General features: G+C 40.3%; 1 long non-coding RNA gene across 1 annotated transcript; it reads right to left on the minus strand.

The window, feature by feature from the left end:
- Positions 1 to 749: 749 nt before the first annotated feature.
- LOC127704896 (uncharacterized) lies at positions 750 to 9,497 on the minus strand. Its single transcript, XR_007983559.1, has 3 exons — positions 8,793 to 9,497; positions 7,908 to 8,439; positions 750 to 1,350 (listed from the first exon to the last, which is right to left on the minus strand). It is a non-coding gene; the product is annotated as an uncharacterized LOC127704896 (long non-coding RNA).
- Positions 9,498 to 10,760: the final 1,263 nt, after the last annotated feature.

A 10,760-nucleotide genomic window follows, 5' to 3' on the forward strand; every position in this document is an offset into this window, starting at 1 on the left:
TATTTTTCTCTAGAAGCCATGGAATAGGCCAACCCCCCTGTTTTCAACATTTTTTTTTTTAAATTTTGAGCTCTAGTTTCAGATTTTTGAACATAGCGCCCTTCGATACCTTGCGCAAAAGATGCGCCTGTTTCTCCTCTACAAGACCTATATAGTCATACCCCGTGACACCCCTCATTATTTTTCTGTAGAAGCCATGGAATAGGCCAACCCCCCTGTTTTCAACATCTTTTTTTTCAAATTTTGAGCTCTAGTTTCAGATTTTTGAACATAGCGCCCTTCGATACCTTGCGCAAGAGATGCGCCTGTTTCTCCTCTACAAGACCTATATAGTCATATCCCGTGACACCCCTCATTATTTTTCTGTAGAAGCCATGGAATAGGCCAATCCCCCTGTTTTAACATTTTTTTTTCAAATTTTGAGCTCTAGTTTCAAATTTTTGAACATAGCGCCCTTCGATACCTTGCGCAAAAGATGCGCCTGTTTCTCTTCTACAAGACCTATATAGTCATACCCCGTGACACCCCTCATTATTTTTCTCCAGAAGCCATGGAATAGGCCAATCCCCTGTTTTTAACATTTTTTTTTCAAATTTTGAACTCTAGTTTCAGATTTTTGAACAAAGCGCCCTTCAATACCTTGCGCAAAAGATGCGCCTGTTTCTCCTCTACAAGACCTATATAGTCATACCCCGTGACACCCCTCATTATCTTTCTCTAGAAGCCATGGAATAGACCAACCCCCCTGTTTTAACATTTTTTTTTTAAATTTTGAGCTCTAGTTTCAGATTTTTGAACATAGCGCCCTTCGATACCTTGCGCAAAAGATGCGCCTGTTTCTCTTCTACAAGACCTATATAGTCATACCCTGTGACACCCCTCATTATTTTTCTCTAGAAGCCATGGAATAGACCAACCCCCCCCTGTTTTTAACAATTTTTTTTTTAATTTTGAGCTCTAGTTTCAGATTTTTGAACATAGCGCCCTTCGATACCTTGCGCAAAAGATGCGCTTGTTTCTCTTCTACAAGACCTATATAGTCATACCCCGTGACACCCCTCATTATTTTTCTCTAGAAGCCATGGAATAGGCCAACCCCCCTGTTTTTAACAGTTTTTTTTTCAATTTTTGAGCTCTAGTTTCAGATTTTTGAACATATCGCCCTTCGATACCTTGCGCAAAAGATGCACCTGTTTCTCTTCTACAAGACCTATATAGTCATACCCTGTGACACCCCTCATTATTTTTCTCTAGAAGCCATGGAATAGACCAACCCCCCTGTTTTTAACAATTTTTTTTTTTAATTTTGAGCTCTAGTTTCAGATTTTTGAACATAGCGCCCTTCGATACCTTGCGCAAAAGATGCGCCTGTTTCTCTTCTACAAGACCTATATAGTCATACCCCGTGACACCCCTCATTATTTTTCTCTAGAAGCCATGGAATAGGCCAACCCCCCTGTTTTTAACAGTTTTTTTTTCAATTTTTGAGCTCTAGTTTCAGATTTTTTAACATAGCGCCCTTCGATACCTTGCTCAAAAGACGCGCCTGTTTCTCCTCTACAAGACCAATATAGTCATACCCCGTGACACCCCTCATTATTTTTCTCTAGAAGCCGTGGAATAGGCTAACCCCCCTGTTTTAAACATTTTTTTTTTCAAATTTTGAGCTCTAGTTTCAGATTTTTGAACATAGCGCCCTTCGATACCTTGCGCAAAAGATGCGCCTGTTTCTCCTCTACAAGACCTATATAGTCATACCCCGTGACACCCCTCATTATTTTTCTCTAGAAGCCATGGAATAGGCCAACCCCCCTGTTTTCAACATTTTTTTTTTCAAATTTTGAGCTCTAGTTTCAGATTTTTGAACATAGCGCCCTTCGATACCTTGCGCAAAAGATGCGCCTGTTTCTCCTCTACAAGACCTATATAGTCATACCCCGTGACACCCCTCATTATTTTTCTGTAGAAGCCATGGAATAGGCCAACCCCCCTGTTTTCAACATCTTTTTTTTCAAATTTTGAGCTCTAGTTTCAGATTTTTGAACATAGCGCCCTTCGATACCTTGCGCAAGAGATGCGCCTGTTTCTCCTCTACAAGACCTATATAGTCATATCCCGTGACACCCCTCATTATTTTTCTCTAGAAGCCATGGAATAGGCTAACCCCCCTGTTTTAAACATTTTTTTTTTCAAATTTTGAGCTCTAGTTTCAGATTTTTGAACATAGCGCCCTTCGATACCTTGCGCAAAAGATGCGCCTGTTTCTCCTCTACAAGACCTATATAGTCATACCCCGTGACACCCCTCATTATTTTTCTCTAGAAGCCATGGAATAGGCCAACCCCCCTGTTTTCAACATTTTTTTTTTTAAATTTTGAGCTCTAGTTTCAAATTTTTGAACATAGCGCCCTTCGATACCTTGCGCAAAAGATGCGCCTGTTTCTCCTCTACAAGACCTATATAGTCATACCCCGTGACACCCCTCATTATTTTTCTGTAGAAGCCATGGAATAGGCCAACCCCCCTGTTTTCAACATCTTTTTTTTCAAATTTTGAGCTCTAGTTTCAGATTTTTGAACATAGCGCCCTTCGATACCTTGCGCAAGAGATGCGCCTGTTTCTCCTCTACAAGACCTATATAGTCATATCCCGTGACACCCCTCATTATTTTTCTGTAGAAGCCATGGAATAGGCCAATCCCCCTGTTTTAACATTTTTTTTTCAAATTTTGAGCTCTAGTTTCAAATTTTTGAACATAGCGCCCTTCGATACCTTGCGCAAAAGATGCGCCTGTTTCTCTTCTACAAGACCTATATAGTCATACCCCGTGACACCCCTCATTATTTTTCTCCAGAAGCCATGGAATAGGCCAATCCCCTGTTTTTAACATTTTTTTTTCAAATTTTGAACTCTAGTTTCAGATTTTTGAACAAAGCGCCCTTCAATACCTTGCGCAAAAGATGCGCCTGTTTCTCCTCTACAAGACCTATATAGTCATACCCCGTGACACCCCTCATTATCTTTCTCTAGAAGCCATGGAATAGACCAACCCCCCTGTTTTAACATTTTTTTTTTAAATTTTGAGCTCTAGTTTCAAATTTTTGAACATAGCGCCCTTCGATACCTTGCGCAAAAGATGCGCCTGTTTCTCTTCTACAAGACCTATATAGTCATACCCTGTGACACCCCTCATTATTTTTCTCTAGAAGCCATGGAATAGACCAAGCCCCCCTGTTTTTAACAATTTTTTTTTTAATTTTGAGCTCTAGTTTCAGATTTTTGAACATAGCGCCCTTCGATACCTTGCGCAAAAGATGCGCTTGTTTCTCTTCTACAAGACCTATATAGTCATACCCCGTGACACCCCTCATTATTTTTCTCTAGAAGCCATGGAATAGGCCAACCCCCCTGTTTTTAACAGTTTTTTTTTCAATTTTTGAGCTCTAGTTTCAGATTTTTGAACATATCGCCCTTCGATACCTTGCGCAAAAGATGCGCCTGTTTCTCTTCTACAAGACCTATATAGTCATACCCTGTGACACCCCTCATTATTTTTCTCTAGAAGCCATGGAATAGACCAACCCCCCTGTTTTTAACAATTTTTTTTTTAATTTTGAGCTCTAGTTTCAGATTTTTGAACATAGCGCCCTTCGATACCTTGCGCAAAAGATGCGCCTGTTTCTCTTCTACAAGACCTATATAGTCATACCCCGTGACACCCCTCATTATTTTTCTCCAGAAGCCATGGAATAGGCCAACCCCCTGTTTTTAACATTTTTTTTTCAAATTTTGAACTCTAGTTTCAGATTTTTTAACAAAGCGCCCTTCAATACCTTGCGCAAAAGATGCGCCTGTTTCTCCTCTACAAGACCTATATAGTCATACCCCGTGACACCCCTCATTATCTTTCTCTAGAAGCCATGGAATAGACCAACCCCCCTGTTTTAACATTTTTTTTTTAAATTTTGAGCTCTAGTTTCAAATTTTTGAACATAGCGCCCTTCGATACCTTGCGCAAAAGATGCGCCTGTTTCTCTTCTACAAGACCTATATAGTCACACCCCGTGACACCCCTCATTATTTTTCTCTAGAAGCCATGGAATAGGCCAACCCCCCTGTTTTTAACAGTTTTTTTTTTCAATTTTTGAGCTCTAGTTTCAGATTTTTTAACATAGCGCCCTTCGATACCTTGCTCAAAAGACGCGCCTGTTTCTCCTCTACAAGACCAATATAGTCATACCCCGTGACACCCCTCATTATTTTTCTCTAGAAGCCGTGGAATAGGCTAACCCCCCTGTTTTAAACATTTTTTTTTTCAAATTTTGAGCTCTAGTTTCAGATTTTTGAACATAGCGCCCTTCGATACCTTGCGCAAAAGATGCGCCTGTTTCTCCTCTACAAGACCTATATAGTCATACCCCGTGACACCCCTCATTATTTTTCTCTAGAAGCCATGGAATAGGCCAACCCCCCTGTTTTCAACATTTTTTTTTTCAAATTTTGAGCTCTAGTTTCAGATTTTTGAACATAGCGCCCTTCGATACCTTGCGCAAAAGATGCGCCTGTTTCTCCTCTACAAGACCTATATAGTCATACCCCGTGACACCCCTCATTATTTTTCTGTAGAAGCCATGGAATAGGCCAACCCCCCTGTTTTCAACATCTTTTTTTTCAAATTTTGAGCTCTAGTTTCAGATTTTTGAACATAGCGCCCTTCGATACCTTGCGCAAGAGATGCGCCTGTTTCTCCTCTACAAGACCTATATAGTCATACCCCGTGACACCCCTCATTATTTTTCTGTAGAAGCCATGGAATAGGCCAATCCCCCTGTTTTAACATTTTTTTTTCAAATTTTGAGCTCTAGTTTCAAATTTTTGAACATAGCGCCCTTCGATACCTTGCGCAAAAGATGCGCCTGTTTCTCTTCTACAAGACCTATATAGTCATACCCCGTGACACCCCTCATTATTTTTCTCCAGAAGCCATGGAATAGGCCAACCCCCTGTTTTTAACATTTTTTTTTCAAATTTTGAACTCTAGTTTCAGATTTTTGAACAAAGCGCCCTTCAATACCTTGCGCAAAAGATGCGCCTGTTTCTCCTCTACAAGACCTATATAGTCATACCCCGTGACACCCCTCATTATCTTTCTCTAGAAGCCATGGAATAGACCAACCCCCCTGTTTTAACATTTTTTTTTTAAATTTTGAGCTCTAGTTTCAGATTTTTGAACATAGCGCCCTTCGATACCTTGCGCAAACGATGCGCCTGTTTCTCTTCTACAAGAATGTTATAGTCATACCCCGTGACACCCTCATTATTTTTCTCTAGAAGCCATGGAATAGACCAACCACCCTGTTTTTAACATTTTTTTTTTTTATTTTGAGCTCTAGTTTTAGATTTTTGAACAGAGCGCCCTTCGATACCTTGCGCAAAAGATGCGCCTGTTTCTCTTCTACAAGACCTATATAGTCATACCCCGTGACACCCCTCATTATTTTTCTCTAGAAGCCATGGGACTGACTGACCCCCCTGATTTTAACAATTTTTTTTTAAATTTTGAGCTCTAGTTTCAGATTTTTTAACAGAGCACTCTTCGATACCTTGCGCAAAAGATGCGCCTGTTTCTCCTCTACAAGACCTATATAGTCATACCCCGTGACACCCATCATTATTTTTCTCTAGAAGCCATGGAATAGGCCAACCCCCCTGTTTTCAACATTTTTTTTTCAAATTTTGAGCTCTAGTTTCAGATTTTTGAACATAGCGCCCTTCGATACCTTGCGCCATAAATGCGCCTGTTTCTCCTCTACAAGACCTATATAGTCATACCCCGTAACACCCATCATTATTTTTCTCTAGAAGCCATGGAATAGGCCAACCCCCCTGTTTTCAACATTTTTTTTTTTAAATTTTGAGCTCTAGTTTCAGATTTTTGAACATAGCGCCCTTCGATACCTTGCGCAAGAGATGCGCCTGTTTCTCCTCTACAAGACCTATATAGTCATACCCCGTGATACCCCTCATTATTTTTCTCCAGAAGCCATGGAGTAGACCAACCCCCTTGTTTTTAAACTTTTTTTTTTAAATTTTGAGCTCTAGTTTCAGATTTTTGAACATAGCGCCCTTCGATACCTTGCGCAAAAGATGCGCCTGTTTCTCTTCTACAAGACCTATATAGTCATACCCCGTGACACCCCTCATTATTTTTCTCCAGAAGCCATGGAATAGACCAACCCCCCTGTTTTAACATTTTTTTTTTAAATTTTGAGCTCTAGTTTCAGATTTTTTAACATAGCGCCCTTCGATACCTTGCGCAAAAGATGCGCCTGTTTCTCTTCTACAAGACCTATATAGTCATACCCTGTGACACCCCTCATTATTTTTCTCTAGAAGCAGTGGAATAGACCAACCCCCCTGTTTTTAACAATTTATTTTTTTAATTTTGAGCTCTAGTTTCAGATTTTTGAACATAGCGCCCTTCAATTTTATTGCGCAAAAGATGCGGCTGTTTCTCTTCTAGAAGACCTATATAGTCATACCCCGTGGTACCCCTCATTATTTTTCTCTAGAAGCCATGGAATAGACCAACCCCCCTGTTTTAACATTTTTTTTTCAAATTTTGAGCTCTAGTTTCAGATTTTTGACAAAGCGCCCTTCAATACCTTGCGCAAAAGATGCGCCTGTTTCTCCTCTACAAGACCTATATAGTCATACCCCGTGACACCCCTCATTATTTTTCTCCAGAGGCCATGGAATAGGCCAACCCCCCTGTTTTCAACATCTTTTTTTTCAAATTTTGAGCTCTAGTTTCAGATTTTTGAACATAGCGCCCTTCGATACCTTGCGCAAGAGATGCGCCTCTTTCTCCTCTACAAGACCTATATAGTCATACCCCGTGACACCCCTCATTATTTTTCTGTAGAAGCCATGGAATAGGCCAATCCCCCTGTTTTAACATTTTTTTTTCAAATTTTGAGCTCTAGTTTCAAATTTTTGAACATAGCGCCCTTCGATACCTTGCGCAAAAGATGCGCCTGTTTCTCTTCTACAAGACATATATAGTCATACCCTGTGACACCCCTCATTATTTTTCTCTAGAAGCCATGGAATAGACCAACCCCCCTGTTTTTAACAATTTTTTTTTTAATTTTGAGCTCTAGTTTCAGATTTTTGAACATAGCGCCCTTCGATACCTTGCGCAAAAGATGCGCTTGTTTCTCTTCTACAAGACCTATATAGTCATACCCCGTGACACCCCTCATTATTTTTCTCTAGAAGCCATGGAATAGGCCAACCCCCCTGTTTTTAACAGTTTTTGTTTCAATTTTTGAGCTCTAGTTTCAGATTTTTGAACATATCGCCCTTCGATACCTTGCGCAAAAGATGCGCCTGTTTCTCTTCTACAAGACCTATATAGTCATACCCTGTGACACCCCTCATTATTTTTCTCTAGAAGCCATGGAATAGACCAACCCCCCTGTTTTTAACAATTTTTTTTTTAATTTTGAGCTCTAGTTTCAGATTTTTGAACATAGCGCCCTTCGATACCTTGCGCAAAAGATGCGCCTGTTTCTCTTCTACAAGACCTATATAGTCATACCCCGTGACACCCCTCATTATTTTTCTCTAGAAGCCATGGATTAGGCCAACCCCCCTGTTTTTAACAGTTTTTTTTTCAATTTTTGAGCTCTAGTTTCAGATTTTTTAACATAGCGCCCTTCGATACCTTGCGCAAAAGATGCGCCTGTTTCTCCTCTACAAGACCTATATAGTCATACCCCGTGACACCCCTCATTATTTTTCTCTAGAAGCCATGGAATAGGCCAACCCCCCTGTTTTCAACATTTTTTTTTTCAAATTTTGAGCTCAAGTTTCAGATTTTTGAACATAGCGCCCTTCGATACCTTGCGCAAAAGATGCGCCTGTTTCTCCTCTACAAGACCTATATAGTCATACCCCGTGACACCCCTCATTATTTTTCTGTAGAAGCCATGGAATAGGCCAACCCCCCTGTTTTCAACATCTTTTTTTTCAAATTTTGAGCTCTAGTTTCAGATTTTTGAACATAGCGCCCTTCGATACCTTGCGCAAGAGATGCGCCTGTTTCTCCTCTACAAGACCTATATAGTCATACCCCGTGACACCCCTCATTATTTTTCTGTAGAAGCCATGGAATAGGCCAATCCCCCTGTTTTAACATTTTTTTTTCAAATTTTGAGCTCTAGTTTCAAATTTTTGAACATAGCGCCCTTCGATACCTTGCGCAAAAGATGCGCCTGTTTCTCTTCTACAAGACCTATATAGTCATACCCCGTGACACCCCTCATTATTTTTCTCTAGAAGCCATGGAATAGGCCAACCCCCCTGTTTTTAACAGTTTTTTTTTCAATTTTTGAGCTCTAGTTTCAGATTTTTGAACATATCGCCCTTCGATACCTTGCGCAAAAGATGCGCCTGTTTCTCTTCTACAAGACCTATATAGTCATACCCTGTGACACCCCTCATTATTTTTCTCTAGAAGCCATGGAATAGACCAACCCCCCTGTTTTTAACAATTTTTTTTTTAATTTTGAGCTCTAGTTTCAGATTTTTGAACATAGCGCCCTTCGATACCTTGCGCAAAAGATGCGCCTGTTTCTCTTCTACAAGACCTATATAGTCATACCCCGTGACACCCCTCATTATTTTTCTCCAGAAGCCATGGAATAGGCCAACCCCCTGTTTTTAACATTTTTTTTTCAAATTTTGAACTCTAGTTTCAGATTTTTGAACAAAGCGCCCTTCAATACCTTGCGCAAAAGATGCGCCTGTTTCTCCTCTACAAGACCTATATAGTCATACCCCGTGACACCCCTCATTATTTTTCTCTAGAAGCCATGGAATAGGCCAACCCCCCTGTTTTTAACAGTTTTTTTTTCAATTTTTGAGCTCTAGTTTCAGATTTTTGAACATATCGCCCTTCGATACCTTGCGCAAAAGATGCGCCTGTTTCTCTTCTACAAGACCTATATAGTCATACCCTGTGACACCCCTCATTATTTTTCTCTAGAAGCCATGGAATAGACCAACCCCCCTGTTTTTAACAATTTTTTTTTTAATTTTGAGCTCTAGTTTCAGATTTTTGAACATAGCGCCCTTCGATACCTTGCGCAAAAGATGCGCCTGTTTCTCTTCTACAAGACCTATATAGTCATACCCCGTGACACCCCTCATTATTTTTCTCTAGAAGCCATGGATTAGGCCAACCCCCCTGTTTTTAACAGTTTTTTTTTCAATTTTTGAGCTCTAGTTTCAGATTTTTTAACATAGCGCCCTTCGATACCTTGCGCAAAAGATGCGCCTGTTTCTCCTCTACAAGACCTATATAGTCATACCCCGTGACACCCCTCATTATTTTTCTCTAGAAGCCATGGAATAGGCCAACCCCCCTGTTTTCAACATTTTTTTTTTCAAATTTTGAGCTCAAGTTTCAGATTTTTGAACATAGCGCCCTTCGATACCTTGCGCAAAAGATGCGCCTGTTTCTCCTCTACAAGACCTATATAGTCATACCCCGTGACACCCCTCATTATTTTTCTGTAGAAGCCATGGAATAGGCCAACCCCCCTGTTTTCAACATCTTTTTTTTCAAATTTTGAGCTCTAGTTTCAGATTTTTGAACATAGCGCCCTTCGATACCTTGCGCAAGAGATGCGCCTGTTTCTCCTCTACAAGACCTATATAGTCATACCCCGTGACACCCCTCATTATTTTTCTGTAGAAGCCATGGAATAGGCCAATCCCCCTGTTTTAACATTTTTTTTTCAAATTTTGAGCTCTAGTTTCAAATTTTTGAACATAGCGCCCTTCGATACCTTGCGCAAAAGATGCGCCTGTTTCTCTTCTACAAGACCTATATAGTCATACCCCGTGACACCCCTCATTATTTTTCTCTAGAAGCCATGGAATAGGCCAACCCCCCTGTTTTTAACAGTTTTTTTTTCAATTTTTGAGCTCTAGTTTCAGATTTTTGAACATATCGCCCTTCGATACCTTGCGCAAAAGATGCGCCTGTTTCTCTTCTACAAGACCTATATAGTCATACCCTGTGACACCCCTCATTATTTTTCTCTAGAAGCCATGGAATAGACCAACCCCCCTGTTTTTAACAATTTTTTTTTTAATTTTGAGCTCTAGTTTCAGATTTTTGAACATAGCGCCCTTCGATACCTTGCGCAAAAGATGCGCCTGTTTCTCTTCTACAAGACCTATATAGTCATACCCCGTGACACCCCTCATTATTTTTCTCCAGAAGCCATGGAATAGGCCAACCCCCTGTTTTTAACATTTTTTTTTCAAATTTTGAACTCTAGTTTCAGATTTTTAAACAAAGCGCCCTTCAATACCTTGCGCAAAAGATGCGCCTGTTTCTCCTCTACAAGACCTATATAGTCATACCCCGTGACACCCCTCATTATCTTTCTCTAGAAGCCATGGAATAGACCAACCCCCCTGTTTTAACATTTTTTTTTTAAATTTTGAGCTCTAGTTTCAAATTTTTGAACATAGCGCCCTTCGATACCTTGCGCAAAAGATGCGCCTGTTTCTCCTCTACAAGACCTATATAGTCATACCCTGTGACACCCCTCATTATTTTTCTCTAGAAGCCATGGAATAGACCAACCCCCCTGTTTTTAACAATTTTTTTTTTAATTTTGAGCTCTAGTTTCAGATTTTTGAACATAGCGCCCTTCGATACCTTGCGCAAAAGATGCGCT

The sequence above is a fragment of the Mytilus californianus genome, unplaced genomic scaffold (assembly GCF_021869535.1).
Source record: "Mytilus californianus isolate M0D057914Y unplaced genomic scaffold, xbMytCali1.0.p SCAF_6, whole genome shotgun sequence".
Classification (NCBI taxonomy): domain Eukaryota; kingdom Metazoa; phylum Mollusca; class Bivalvia; order Mytilida; family Mytilidae; genus Mytilus; species Mytilus californianus.